At 34.4% G+C, this 15,608-nt stretch overlaps 1 protein-coding gene across 7 annotated transcripts in view; it reads right to left on the bottom strand.

Annotated features, from left to right (window-relative positions):
* The window catches only part of LOC129757165 (mucin-2), an 81,773-nt gene extending 67,213 nt beyond the window's left edge, over positions 1–14,560 (bottom strand). For 4 of the 7 annotated variants that reach the window (XM_055754293.1, XM_055754294.1, XM_055754295.1 and 1 more), the window contains exons 1-2: positions 14,409–14,560; positions 13,543–13,712 (exon numbers count right to left, since the gene is read on the bottom strand). The gene's annotated coding sequence lies outside the window, so the exon portion shown is untranslated. Of the gene's footprint in view, positions 1–13,542; positions 13,935–14,408 lie in introns of all 7 variants that reach the window. The other 3 variants (XM_055754291.1, XM_055754290.1, XM_055754292.1) reach the window with 3 other exon arrangements.
* Positions 14,561–15,608: the final 1,048 nt, after the last annotated feature.

Raw genomic sequence — 15,608 nt, forward strand, 5'->3', positions numbered from 1 at the left:
ATTTTAGAAACGTAAAACATTTTTGTAAATTTTCTTTTCTAGTTAGTAAATTAGTTATATCAATTAATTTTCAATTTGTTTTTTTTGTGTTAATTATTTTTAAAATATGGATCTCTTCAAAGGATATTTTTTTTAAATAACCGGTTTGTTATTATGTTCTATTTGGCACATTTGTTAAGAACATTTCATCTATGTAAGACATTCCTTTGGTAGGACTTGTCCGGCGCTATTTTTCATCTTTTTTTTTCTTATTTAAAACAAGAACTTCAGTTTGAGGCATCGAGTAGATATAGTTAATCTAAAACTAATCTCGTTTAATAAGGGAGTAGCAACCAATGGCGATAAATAAAAAAAAAAATAATTACAAAATGTTACCTAGAAAGGATATTACCTAAAAAGAACTATTGCTGAAGCATATCAAGTTCAGTTTATAGTGGCTAGAGATTGAGTTGTTATTAAAAAAAAATTCCACCTTTTTTTTGAGGGAATATTACTAAAATATTCGAATTATAGTTTTTAAATAAAAATCTACTTTCTCCAAGAATGCGAGTAAATTTGACTGTCGAGAAAAATGTTAAAAGTGTTGTTTCTTGTTTATTTCCCGCCTTAGTTTGAGTATGAGAATTTCGAAAAAAAATTGAGGAATTTAAAACCAAATGGAATCTTAGCTTTTTTCTATCCATAGTCTTCATGAAAGCCATTGTTGTGTTAAATAAATTAAAACTTTTTATACCAAGCTCTCAAACACATCTTTCAGTGATGCCGAAAAAGGTTAACATTTTTTATATCGAATTTTCCAAAAGCTGCAGAATTTTATTCTTAAAGAAGTGTATCAGATTTTTCCGAAAATCCTGAAGGGGGAAATAATTTAAGTTTAAGGTATTTAATTATAAAATTTGATTAATTCTTGGAAAACTACAAAAATTGCAACACGAAAAGGTGTAGAAGATAAGAGTTGTATTATGCATGCAGAAAAAATCCAAAATATGAGCGCCAATAATCATAGCAGCTTTGTCTACTAGCGACACGTAGCACACGTCGCGACGTTGAAAATAATAACGACGCACCGCAAGTTTCCTAGGAGACCTGGAGCATGCGATTGATGTCCTAAGGAAAATGTACAGTAAATAACATAAACAATGTTCGAATACTACATCGAAATCGCCTACTGGACTGAAAAAAGAAAAACAAACCTGCGTATGACAGAAATCTCGCTAGTAAAAAAGCGTCGCTAGTCCTACTGTCGCTATTCGGTTTGGTGCTATACGCATAATATCACCTTTTGTAAGTATTCGAGATTTTTTTTAAATGTTCGATCTAAAATAACTCGTTTTTTTCGATTTTGGGCAAAGATTGTATGCAAGTTTGTTGCATGCTAGGTTTTGTCCAATTTGTTCCAATTTATTGAAAATATCGATAATTTTTATTTATTTAAAGGTTATTCAACCAAATTTACCAACAATTTATCTTCATTGGTTCAAGTTAAAACCAAAAAATTTTTGATGGAAACAACTTCATTTAATTTTTGAAGGATTTGAAAATTTTTGGAGAAAAATTATGATTTCGAATAAAGTTATATCGCCTCAAAAACACCTTTAGAAGCTTCAAATTTATCTACACTAAAAATGTTAACTACGTTTTCACGTGTCAGATTTCTGAGAAAAATTACGATTTTTAAAACAGATTTGTCCAGCACATCTCCATATGATGTCCAATAGGGTGTCCCATTATGTCTAAGCACGATTTTGATACAGGCAACAACCCTGCTCATTCTGGATGACATTTAAGCAACTGTTATGGCAAGAACCGGGTCCGGTGGACAAAACTTTGGACGCCAGTCAGAAGACTGCCTCAGTTCGGGATGTGGTCAAAAAGTGGGATCTCCTGTTAGCACCGTCCATCGTGCCAAGGTAAGATTTGGTCTAGAGACATATAAGAAGCAGAAGAAGCCGAAGCGGAGCCTAAATCAAGCTGCTTCCGTCAAACCAAGAGTTCGTAAATTATATGATTAACTGCTATGTACAAAATTAGTGCGCGTCTACGACGAAACCTATTGCAAGTTTGATTACAAAACGCTTCCGGGTGACCAGTATTGAATACATTGTTCGGGATGTCCAAAGTGTTGACAAGACGGAGACATGAATTTTTATCGAAAAATTCGGTGAAAAGGCAATGGTTTGGCTAGGCTTGCCAGATACTTTCAGAAAAAAGCGGGACATTTCACGACAAAAAAGCGGGACACAGCCGAAAAAAGCGGGACATTTTAGAAACTCTTTAAAAAGCTTTATTGTGCTGGGAAACTTATTCGTATATCATCAGCCAAAGTTGTTCATAGAAAGTACACTAAGGTTTTTTTCAGTGTTCGGCATTAAAGCGCTAATCGCTAATTTGTCTGCTCCGTTTTTGTTAGATAATTATCGTTTTCATTTATTTTTTCACCAAACTTTTGTACCAGCAGATAGACAAACGTCACCACAAGTTAACAGTCAAAGAAGAATGCTGATACATGCTTTTTCTAGTGTCTGGCGTTAAATCGCTAATTGCTAAGTAGTCCGCTAATTTTTTGTCGACAAATTTATTTTCTTACTGGATTTTAGTTGAAATAAAAGGATGAACAAACTCTACTAGTTGCATTTATTCAAGCAGGAATGCTGATAAATGTTATTTTCTATAAAGTAATGGAGTTTTTTAAGTCGTAAGTTGTCCAGAAACAAAGTTAAAAAATAAATATTAAAACAAAAATGTAGCGGACTAACTAGCGAATAGCGTTTTAATGCCGACCTCTGGTTTTTTTTAACGCGGATTGATTTTGCTAAATTTTTCTTATATGACGGTTTTTGTCATATGCACCGTTATTTTCCACGGGACGGGACATGTCCCGCTTTTGCGGGACGGATGGCAACCCTAGGTTTGGCAATCCATATGTGAGTTTGCATGCTTTCCGAGCGTTCATGACACAAAAAAATACAGCTGCTTACTTCGGAAAGTGAAACGTTGCCTGCACGCCATGATCGGGATCATGATCACCCAGTACTGTTTTGGCTGGATTTGGCTTCATTTCTCAATTTAAAGGACACGATGGCTTGGTACCAAGCCAACAAATTCCAGATCGTACCAAAGGGGATGAATGCGCCAAATTGTCCTCAAGTGAAACCTATTGAAAGTTTTCGGGCCCTACCACATCGTATATGAAAAAATATGTAAGCAAAGCCTGCAGATCGAAAACTTCGCAAAAGACTGGACTCAGAATCATCCTAAATCAGGCTTTATAAACAGTCTTCGGTCAAAAATTCAATCACTAACTTACGATTGATTGGGATCCAATTTTGTAATGAATCACTGTAAAAGAAGGCTATAGAAATCATAAAAGTGAAATCAAATTTAGATTTGCCCCTAAATTGTGTTCATACTGTTCATTTTAAATCGTGTTTAGACATAATGATACACTCTATAGCTTACAACCACATTTTTTTGAGCAAAATATATAGTTTTGTTAAAACGGTTGACCTTGTCTCTCTTTAAAGGTATGTTTTTTTCCCATTCATCAAAATTTGAAATGTTTAAATAACATTTTCTTTCCCATCCGCCAAAAACATGACCCAACAATTCCACACTCCAACGACCTTTTTGGGTTGAGTTCTGTTCTAGCAAATCTTTCGCAGTTATGCAACTCGAACGGGTTTTTCGCTCGCTCAACACTTTTCCACCGAAAGTGAAATTGAGTAAATAAATAAAGAGATAAAAAAAACAAGTACTACTTCTTACATCACGCAGTAACCAGAACACCACAGTTCGAAGAAAACTCGATACGCAAAACGTGCTCAACGCGCTGCTCTGTCTCGTATCATTGCAGCAGATGTATGTAACTGCTCCAAAAGTACAAGTGTTTTTCCAACTGTGCATCATAATAGGAGGCTTCAATTACCCTTTACACAGTTTAACAGTTTATTTTTTGCCAATCGTCAAAATTCACCATGTTGAATAAACGTTTTTATTTGCGTATTGTTTTTTTTTGCGTTCAATTTTTTCTGCTTAATTTGATCCATACATTTGTTTGTTGGTTTTTTTTCTTCTGTTGGCAAATCCATTTCATAAATTTTACGAATGGCACAGGTTCTGTGGGTTGTTATTTTTTTCGGGCACCCTTCGAGCGGTTTTCCCCCAAAAGGCACGCAGCCCCCAACAGCAGACACGCATCAGCAAAACAAACATCAGCAGCAAAATTCACGGAAATGTTAACCACTCAATATGCACTCTGACTCGTTAGGCTTTTCACAGCTAGGCTTAAGGTTTTTTTTTGTTGTTTTTCTTTCATTGCCGTCTTGTTTGAGCTTCAGTTTTTTTTTTTGCTTCTCTATTAATAAGACTCACCTCTTTGCGGGTTACATTTGATTACCCAGCCAGCCTGACTTCTTCTGTTTGATACATTCGACAAGCCCGCCTGCCTAAAAGCAGACGACGGTCTTTGGCCAGCAAAAACGAGGAAATGTTTTGGCAAATAATTTGCTGCAATGTGGTGTGAAATAAAAATGTATTAAGCTGATTGAGAGAGTCGAAAAAAACTAGCGCTACTTCAGATGTTTCAGCTTCAGCTATTTGGTAATAAGGTGAATGCGTTGCTTAAAGTCCACCAACCGACAAGAATGAAATTAAATGGGAGATAAAAAAAATCCTGAATGGACAAAAAACCCACCAAACTTTTTCGGTAACATTCTTCGCAGGGTCAGCTGGAAGCTGACGCGACAAAAACTTACTTTGACATTTGCGATCAGCAGTTTTTTGCGGAAAATTAACTGGCGGCTGGCTGTAGCCAGTCTTCTAAAACAACCCCCTTCGAGAAGTGAAACGTGTTGATACAAATGTCTTATGGTTTACTCAGCGAGAATGTTTCGGAGCTTAATTACCTCAAAATAGATGGAACAACCATTCAAAGTAATGTCAGGGTGTTTGGCTGAAGTTATTTGAATACTTTAAAGGCTATTCCTATGACCAAACGGAAGAAACTGTCCGGTGTTTCACCTACAAAAGTGATACAACATCATTCTAACGTTCAACTTCATCAGGTTTTATATATGACGATTCACGATAAATCAATCAAGAATTTTTCAGTAAATTTTTATTACGACGAGTCATTTATGGGCCACAAAAGTAGTACCTAGCCATTGTTACTAATAGAATTTCCCAACAGTTGAACTTAACGAAGTAGCAAAATGAAATGTCAACGGAACTCAGGTTAAAAAGCGGGCTGTGGGACAACTCTAGGAAATTTTTACCTATGTAGATGTGCAAAACAAGACTCAAAATTTTTGGTCACGGTGGACGCTAGGCAGCTACCGGATAGGAGCCTTTTGTTGCCACCGCAAAAAAAACTACACCCACAAACTATTCCAATTATGAACTTCCTCGGAGGTGGAATTATTTACTAAAAAAACATGATTTATAGTTTGAGGGATTTTTTACTCCAATTTTTCAAAAAGGTAACCACAAAAAATATCGCCTTTGGACAAAAATATGTTATCACTAATCACTAATCGTACTTCCACAGCCATAACTTATGTCTGATTCTTGTCTTTATTCATGTTTTCCATTATTTTTACATTAAAATATCCAAATTATCGCAAACATAAATTAGTTGGGCCTACCATGGAGCAGAAAACGCAGAGACATCTGGAACACAGAAACAGAAGAAACGTGGACCACCAGTACCTACCATACGTTTCAAATGGAAAATATCGTTGGAAGTATGCTAAGAAAAATGCTTCTTCATGAAAAAACTATACGTTATGTGAAGTAACTTCACGAATCACATTCTTCAGCGGCTGGAAATGATTTATTTTGTATATATAAATCACAAAACCTGAACAGTAGTATTTTAAAAAAATTTGATGAAATAAAAAAAGGATTTAAAGATTTTAAACATTGCTTTTTTTAAGATGAACTGTTTTCGATTTCAGTGCAAAATCATTTCTGGTCATTGACCAAGACTCCAGAAAACCACCAAACACAAGGCATCATCAAGGCAGAAAAACACACAATTTTTGGAATCTTTCAAAACAACGCACAGAGCGGAATTTTTTCTTCCAATAAAGCTTTTTCAAACACAATATTGAAACAAATTTTAGTCTTAAAATTCAATATCTTAAATTTTTATAACACACTCTTTCAGGGCCTGTGTAACTGTACATAGACTTCGGAAAATAACATTCACAATCGTGGGGCAGTTTTTTTCGCCTTCGATCCCCATGTCCCTCAAGTTTTACAAGCAATACTGAAAAACGCCTTCTCAACACAATAAACTTGATTCACTAAAATTCCTTCAGACTAATGAATCAACATGTGTTTGAAGTTTTTTCCATTTCCACATAAGCAATTAAAATTTTCAAAATTTTTCGCGAAAGCGACGTAAAAAACGCGTGCGTTCCAAACCGATCACCGCCTACTTCCCAGCTTCGGACAAAAATATGTTATTTATTTAAATTTAATATTAATTTTAAATGGCATAGATTAAAAAAAAGGACTATGCAGGTTGCTTCGGCGCTTTCATTTCGAAAAATTTTTAACTTTGAGATTTTTGGTTGAGAAAACTATGACAATTTCGGTAACTGAATCAACGATAAATGAAGTTTGTTGGGAAAATGATTAGATTACCGAAAAAGTCATCATCACAGAACCAGTTTGGTAAAATAAATTATAGGAATCCTAGATTCCCGATTACTGTGAAGAAGTTGCTTCACCCTCATTTTTTTTTAAACATAAATGACTTTTTTTGAACAATTTTCTGGGTTTTCCGATAGAACTGCAATTTTTGTTGTTTGTCAACCATAGTCTTCAGTTAAATTTCAAGCATTTCAAAAGTTCTGGTGGTAAACTTAGAAAATGGTATTTCAAACGCAATTTGTTTGAAAAAAAGCCATTTTGTGATGCGCAGTCCGCTTGTTTGTTTTCTACGGCTGTGGGTCGAGTTCAACAGAGTAGATCTAGGAGTTTATTTTATAGTTTCCGGAGCATTTTTTGATAATACAACGGGTAAGTATATGCCTAATTGAACATTAGTGATAAGAATTTAAAATTATGTTTGAACATCCTCCAAATCTTCCACGTCAATAACCTCTTATTATTTTTTCTCGAACAGAATGAATGGTTCAGAAAAATCTACACCATGGACCACAGCTGCTTTATCTAGTTTCCAGGGAACACAGATCCGTTCGGTTCGTAAATCTGAGCCAATAAAGGTAAGGTCAATGCTACATGCTACATAACATTGTTCCATTTAACATTAATAATAATAATTTTCTATTTTGTCTTTTCATTGCAGCAATTGATAAGGAGTAAACTTCCTCTCAATCGGCACGTCTGCCCGATCCGGAAAGCTGTTATAGTTGAAGAACAGCACTGGAAGAAGGAAAAAACGGGGTCCGCATCGGTTACAGTTACCGGGGAGGTAGCACCAGAGGATCACCCGGAAGTGGTCGAATTAAAATTCATTGCAACATAATCTTCTAACAATTCTCACAGCGAATTCAAAACAGAAGTGTACATCCATTGTCATCATCCAATAGAAGTACCGTAACCCTCTAATAGACAACCGGAATAAGAATAAAATTGAAAAAAAATCGTTCATTTTAAAAATTTTTTTCAATAAAAGATCTTATGAAAGTATTACGGATTGATTTGTGTCATTATGCATTCATTCAGTTCGTCTTTCTTTGATTTTTTTTGGTTTCAGCGAATTAACAAAAATCCCTCGATTTTCTGCTCATTTCCACTTTTTTGACCATGTTTAAAAAATAGCGATAATCCAAGTTCTCCGTCAAATCTCATTTTATCCACACTCACTTGATCCACAAAACTTCGATTATGGTTATTTTTCAAGTATAAATGGTTCAATATGGCCGAGCGTGTAGAGCTGTATCCAGGGTTGCCAATATGATCAATATGAAGATCAGACGCCTTGAAAATTGTAATGTCGGATATTATTTCATTATAACATTGATGAAGTAAACAGAAATAAAGTTTTCTTCAGAAATGTTGTTTAAAGGGTTCATTATTTTTCCAAGATTTAACGGGTTTGGAAACAACCTCAGACTCCATGAAAGTTCGGGCAGTTGCAAAAAAAACATCACAGAAGGAGAAAAATGGTTGCCAAAATCGGACAGAATAGGTCTTTTTTTTTGTTTTTTTTTTGGGTTGATCCGTCAATTGACGTTTAATGACTTTTGCTGAATAACTTCTCCAGTTCCAGATGATTAAAAGCTGAAGACACGAGAATAAGGGAATTCTGGAGGCCTACTTTCAGCCAGATTGCTGATAAAAAAATTGAGCCACGATATTTTTTCAGCGCTTTTTCAGCAAAAAATTGTTTGTTGGGGTGTGAGTGTGTGAGATAGCAATACACTGACGACAAAATATGTTAGCAGGCCAACCAAAAAAAAAAAAAAAAAAATGGAAATTCCACATAAATGTATGGAAATTATTTAAAATATAAGTTTTCTAGAAAAACCAACGGTTTTTAAAATTCTGCAAAAATATAAAAATGTTAACTAAAGTATTTACAATCCATTAAGCGCCTATGCGGTTGAAATCCATAGTTTTTAAGTGGGTTTTTATTAAATTAAAAAAAAATTGATTTTTGCTAAATACCTTATAACTGATTTTTTTATTTTGTAGGATCTAAAATAAAGTAGCATTCATTACAAGTTGCAACAAGTCTTTTTATGAGCATATGTTTACAACTACATTTGGAAAAATGCTTTCCAAAATTCGAATATTTTGCAGAAATACTGCTAAATTTCCAAAGAAAAACTGTGTCGTAGTCAGAATATTGAAAGCATTTGAACAAAAATTTTACTAATTGCCACACATGTTAATTCAAAGAATGCGGCTGTACACTTATTTGAACAATTAGACCCCTCAATTTTCCATGAATCGTAATTATGTTTCAAATACCGTACATATGGTTCGAAATTCCATAACTATTTTTGACTCTGCGTTTTTTGAGATTGCGCAATGTTATACCTTTTTCTTTTACCTATCTTGAGTGCGACCCATACCCATACGGGAGATAAGTTTCTCAAAGCAAATACAAACATACATACATATGTCCAATTTGGTTTATTAGGCCATGTAAAAACATGTTTGTTTGCCAAATTTGTTAAACATTATTTTAACATTCTAAGATTGGTATCGTACTTCAACTCACTACTGCATACAATTCCATGCATGGTCTCAAAGATTTTTTTAAACATTTTTTTGCACTCAGCCGAAAAAGAAACGATAAATTCACTTGGATTTTTACGTAGCCACTCTTTATGTGAATTTTTGCGTGATTTACGTAAAGCACTTGAAATTTAATAAAAAAAATTTGATTCTTACGTGGAATTCACATTGCTGAATGCTGTCAAAACGAAGACACATTCAATGTTTTTTCAACGGGATTTGAAATTAAGGCAGCTGAGACGGCCGGTCAACCGCTTAAAGGACAAACCAAATGCCATTTTTGTGACGAATTTGTGGTGAATAAATTAAGTGAATTGTGAAAAGTGCTAGTTTAAAAGTGAATATAAAAAGCGAAAGTGTGATTCATTTTTTTCCATTTTTTGAATGATTGGCGAAAATCAATCACGTATTTCAATAAAATCTACGTGAAACGCAGGTAGCAGAACTAATCCCTTTTCACATTCGATTCACAAGAGGAATTCACGTACAACTCATTTTAAAATTACGTGAATTTAGCTTGCTACCCGAGCTCTGTTTGCTACCTGAAATTCACGTCGGTTTCACATGATTTTCAGGGAGGCAAAAATCCATGTACATTTCCATGTAGCGATCACGTGAAGAGTTTTTTGAGTGTAGCTATACTCAGTACTAAAAAACATTTAAAAAAACATAAAAAATATACATAGCAACTATAAAACCTTAAAAAACCGGTTTTTTTTATCTGTTATCTGACTACATATTTAAACAATTAAAAATATTGAAAAAACAATTAAAAAACTATTAAAAAACTGTAATTTCACAGAATTTTTAGCAAATTTTCATCACAGAATCTGTGTCACAGAACACATAATTTTGAAAAGTTCACAGATTTCACAGAATTTTTGAATTTGGAATGGAATTTCAAAATTTTAATTTTTTTGGCCAATATGAAATTAAGATTTTTTTTCTTTGAACTTCTTGATAAGATTGATAATTTAAATAAAATCATGAATTTTCAATGAAATAATAGGAATCACAGAAAACCATCACAAAATTTTTGGTTAAAATCACAGAATGTTAGAATGTTTTTCTCAAAAACACAGATTTTTTCGGCAACCTTGGTTATAGGCCAATAAAGTTATTTCCATCGAAAAAAATTCCTCACTAATGCATAATTCTTGCAGGTTAAATTGATTTTATACGGGATCTTTTCCCACCGATTTGAATGAAGGGTTTTTTTCAAAACGAGAAATCATCTCGTATTTTCAGAACTTGCTCAAGTACCAGCATTTATTGAAAATAATCGGTAACATTTTTAAGATGTGTCGCATTAAATGATGATTTTCTATGGGGCTCCTTTATTTTGAAAGTAGATGGATTTACTAAGACAATAAATCATCTGGTTAGGTCAACACTTACTGTACCCTTATTTAATAAAAATCATCTAACATTTTTGTTGTATCGTATTCTGCATTGATTAAAAATTGGACCGCTTCCACCACTTTTGAAGTGCGTGGCCATTCAAAACCCAAATTACTCTTGTTATGCCAACATTTGCAAGCATCATATCGTTAAAACACTCGGCTGAGTACAAATCATGATGGAAATGAAAAAAAAATCAATCATGTTTGAATCAATAAGAAAGAAATATGATTATAAAAATGTTTCGAGTTGTGTCTATTCTCTATTTGTACATGAATTTTGAAGACAATATACATATCTATATCGACAAGATTCTAATGATTTTATTTCCCCTACAAAAAGCAAAATAAACGATTATGACTAATTTGAGAAAAATGAAAAAAAAAAACTTTTCCGATCGAGAATTAAACTCCTGATCTCCGTGTTCGCTGTCCGGCATCTTACCACAAGGCCAACTGATCAGTTGATTTGTGGCACACTATCAAGGTTTCCGAAAAAAAAAATCTGTGTTTTTGCGAAAAAAATTCTGACTTTCTGTGATTTTACCCAAAAATTCTGTAATAGTTTTCTGTGAATTTATTTTGAAAAGTCATGAAAAATTGAATCTTTTTTACATTTCACTTGAGAAAAATCAATAAACATAACCAATCTGATCATATTTTTCAAAAACAAAGTCAAAAATTCGAATTGTATGTTAACATAAAACTTATAAATATGGAAATACGTTCAAAATTATAGATTTTTCTGTGATTTCGGCAACCTTGCACGCCATAGCTGTGAGTGTCTGTCCCGGGATTTCCCGGGAATTTGAAAAATTCGGGAATTCCCGACATGTATGAAATTATTTCTCTGGAGAGGCCTGATAGCCTCCGTGATCATTTTTATTGTTCTTTTTGAAAATGTTGTCATACAAAACTCATTTAGAGTATGCCGATTTCTGTGGCAGTAGAGATTTTGCACCCATTTGGTGCAATTGTTTTTATTAAAATAGATAAGTTTAAAAAAAATTATATGAATTTCTACACCATTTTTATTGAACGAAAACCCACAACACTTCGAAAAATATATGAATAATCGCGCAGCAGGTAGACAGATAGTGTTTTCTCGAAACTAACATTTATGCACTTGTTTCCCTCTGGGTTTGAAAGCCAAATGAATTTCAAAACTGAAAAATTAAGAATACATCGTTTTTTTTTTTTCATATGAAGAGAGAAATGTAAAGTGTTCATAAAAACGAAAAAAGGTTGGAAATAAAAAGATATTTTTTTATTGACCCCTATTTGCATGAATGAATTCTCCATTTGACTAACTGAAGTTATTTTATAGTTTGTTTGACTGTTTTCAATTTATCATTGTTGAAAACAATTTATTTTATTTTATTTAAAATAAGTTTAAAAAACATTACGACGAGTGCATTTTGAACAAATTATGGGCTTGTATGCACGAAAGGTTCGATAAGCTATATTTGAATCGAAGTGCATATATTTTACAAATTTTTGAATATTTCCCGGGATCCCGGGAATTCCCGGGAAACGGCCCAACAAATTTCCAGATTCCCGGGAAAGAGAAAATGGCCGGGAAATGGACACTCTAAGCTGTATAGATGTGAAATTTTCTTTATATGATTCAGTCAAGAGAAGAAAGGGAGTGATCGGATTGAGTGTCAGGTGAAGAACCGCCTATTAATCGTAAATCAGTTCACTTTTAGATACCTGAATTCGTTAGTTCTAATCAGCATAGTCGCAACAATTGGGGGACACATTTACTGACCAACCTAACTGCTGTCCGTTTTTCGATGGTGAATAAAAATTTTCTTGTTGTTGATTTGGAATATCATTTCTACTACGATTTCATGTTAGCTGGGTCAGCGTTATGTTGATTCGTTGTTCAGAAGGCCCATTTGTTCATTTTCAGTAAAAAATTGAATTTTTTTCTGGATGTTAAGTGTCCAGAATTCTGAATTCTGAATTTTGAATTTTGAATTTTCAGTTCTAAATTTTTAATTTTTAATTTTGAATTCTGAATTCAGAATTCTGAGTTCTGAATTCAGAATTCTGAGTTCTGAATTCTGAATTCTAAATTCAGAATTTTGAATTTTGAATTCTGAATTCTGAATTCTGAATTCTGAATTCTGAATTCTAAATTCTAAATTCTGAATTTTGAATTCTGAATTCTAAATTCTGAATTCTGAATTCTGAATTCTGAATTCTGAATTCTGAATTCTGAATTCTGAATTCTGAATTCTGAATTCTGAATTCCGAATTCTGAATTCTGAATTCTGAATTCTGAATTCTGAATCCTGGATTCTGAATTCTGAATTCTAAATTCTAAATTCTGAATTCTGAATTTTGAATCCTGAACTCTGAGCTTTGAGTTTTGAATTCTGAATTCTGAATTCTAAATTTTGAATTCTGAATTCCTTATTCTGAATTCTGAATTCCGAAATCTGATTTCTGAATTCTGATTTCAGAATTCAGAGTAAGGAATTCAGAATTCAGAATTCAACTATCAAAATTTTGAAACAGAACCTAAAATCTGAATTAAAATTTCAAACCAACACTGAGAATTGAGGTTTGGAATTTTTTTGAAAAAGATCTTCAAGATTTTTCCAAGGTTTTTTTTCTACCAAAACTTAATCTTTACTCTTATATGACCACTTTTATAATGGACTTAAGGTGATAGAGCGTCATAAATTTGCATCGTAAAGCAATGAACTTGGATAGGAAGGTACGCATCCGAAGATGCCATTAAGCTCATCTGCACCTGCCCAAGCGCGAGCAGGATTTAATGAATGGGGTTCAATCCGATGATTGATGATCAGCCATCAGGCAGCCATCAGCCACCATGAGCTGGGAGATAAGATTAGGCACCTCACTATAGGCTTAAAAGCCCAAGTTAGGGAAGTTCAAATGGGAAGGTACTTACCCGAAATGATACAGCTCTAATAAAACTCTGGAAATCCAAAATTCTTGGGGCCAGCTAAGCAACAACTTCTTTTTTCGGCTTTAGGCTAGCCGTTTTCAATTTTCACTTCTTCACTTCTGTTGTTGTTTTTTTTCTTTTGGTAGTCAGCAATCTCCGGCTTCTTTCAGCAACTGCATAAAAGACAACGATGATGATGGATCATAAGATATTGGACCATCAAGTTTTTACTGCTTCTTCTTCTGCTGCCCAGGGCAAAAAGGAAGACTTTTGGGGGAGGTTTTCGAGGGGAAGGCCGATGCACTTGTTGTTGTTGCTGTTCAAAAAGCTGTTTAGTTAACTCGCGGCGAGTATCTCGCTAGTTAAAGTGTATGGTGTAGGACAGTTAGTTGGGGCTAGTTAAGCAGAAACAGCAGATTGTTCACCAGGTTTTAATGTGCGCACACAAAGTTGAAGCTGGTTGTTGGATCATAAAAGGAGAGCTTTTCTTTTCGTTTCGTTTGGTTTTTTTTCGGTCCCCCCTTCTTTGGTTATTGTCGGGTGGAAGTTGTTATGATTAGCGTAGTGTTTTCGATTTTCGTTACTTTTTTTTCGATGTCTTAACTTTCCGATTATCACCACTGGTTTTAATTAATTTTGATCAACACTTTCTTCTGAACCAGCTTAGCTTAATTTTGCGCGCACATTAAACCGACAGAAATCCGGTGCACATTCCTTGACAAAATTTTCTTTGATTCACATGCAACAATCATTGAAAAATCTATAATACCAAAAATTTACACCAAAAAATTTACACCATTGATACAGAAACACCTCAAAAAGTTCTTAAGGAACTTTACCAAAAATTCTAAAAAAAAATTAAGTTCTACCTCTGGAACCACAAAACCACTTAGAATTTTCAGAAGTCGCAGTCTTTTGGAGACCAAGAAGTGTCCGCGGCCTGAGTTGGAACTTTCTGTGTGTGTCCCGCAGCGCGTCTGATTCGAGACTGAATCGGATCTGCGGCAGTTCAAAAGAAAGGCTTCTTGGCGCGCCTCAAGTTGCCCACACTTGGTGGTACCTTGTATAGTTGATCGCTAGTAGTGACTAGTTAGTGAATGAGCGAGCGCGCCGTTTTGCCCGCCGGGGACTTTGTGGGGCTCAGCCTTAGTCTCTGGCTAGCTAGCTAGCTTAGTCTCCAGTGGCAGGTTGAGTCGAACCTGGGTGATGAGTTTTTTTTTAAGTTTCCAAAGTAGGGCCCATAGTCGCATAACTCCCGCGCGATCAACAATGTGCTCGACGAGCGAACGTTTCAGCAACCGAGGTGATGTTTTGAGATAATTTTTGCGCCATTCAGATTTCATTCACAACAAGCGAGCGGCGTCGCCGTCGCCGTCGTCGTCGTCAGGTCGTCGCAAGCCGGCTTGAGAAAAATGTTCAAGAGAGAGACGCTGCTGCCTGGCTGATTCGTTCAAATTTCTCGGGCCTTCAGATGAGTGTGGTACTAGAGCAATCAAGATGTTTGTGGAGTTTGTGCCTTCGGGGGTCGTTTGTTGGTCAACTGTGAATCTATTAACTTGAGGTGGACTTGGGTTGCGATCCGCAACATAAATGCGCGGGAATCGCGGGTTTACAACTTTGGTTGGGCAAGGACATAGTTGAGTGTTTGTCAACGGAGAGTATAGAATACACTTTTTATTGATTGGAATTTCACAATCTTGATTAATTGATCTCTGATCGAAGATGGAGTTGACAATATAATTGGATTTGATAGTTTATTGATTTCATCTTCTTCTGCGGCAAAGCTAAATTTCTCTAGTGTTGAGGGTTCAGTTCTAGAAATTGTCATTTTTGTCATTTTTGTCATTTTTGTCATTTTTGTCATTTTTGTCATTTTTGTCATTTTTGTCATTTTTGTCATTTTTGTCATTTTTGTCATTTTTGTCATTTTTGTCATTTTTGTTATTTTTGTCATTTTTGTCATTTTTGTCATTTTTGTCATTTTTGTCATTTTTGTCATTTTTGTCATTTTTGTCATTTTTGTCATTTTTGTCATTTTTTTCATTTTTGTCATTTTTGTCATTTTTGTC

The sequence above is a fragment of the Uranotaenia lowii genome, chromosome 3 (genome assembly GCF_029784155.1).
Source record: "Uranotaenia lowii strain MFRU-FL chromosome 3, ASM2978415v1, whole genome shotgun sequence".
Classification (NCBI taxonomy): Eukaryota; Metazoa; Arthropoda; class Insecta; order Diptera; family Culicidae; genus Uranotaenia; species Uranotaenia lowii.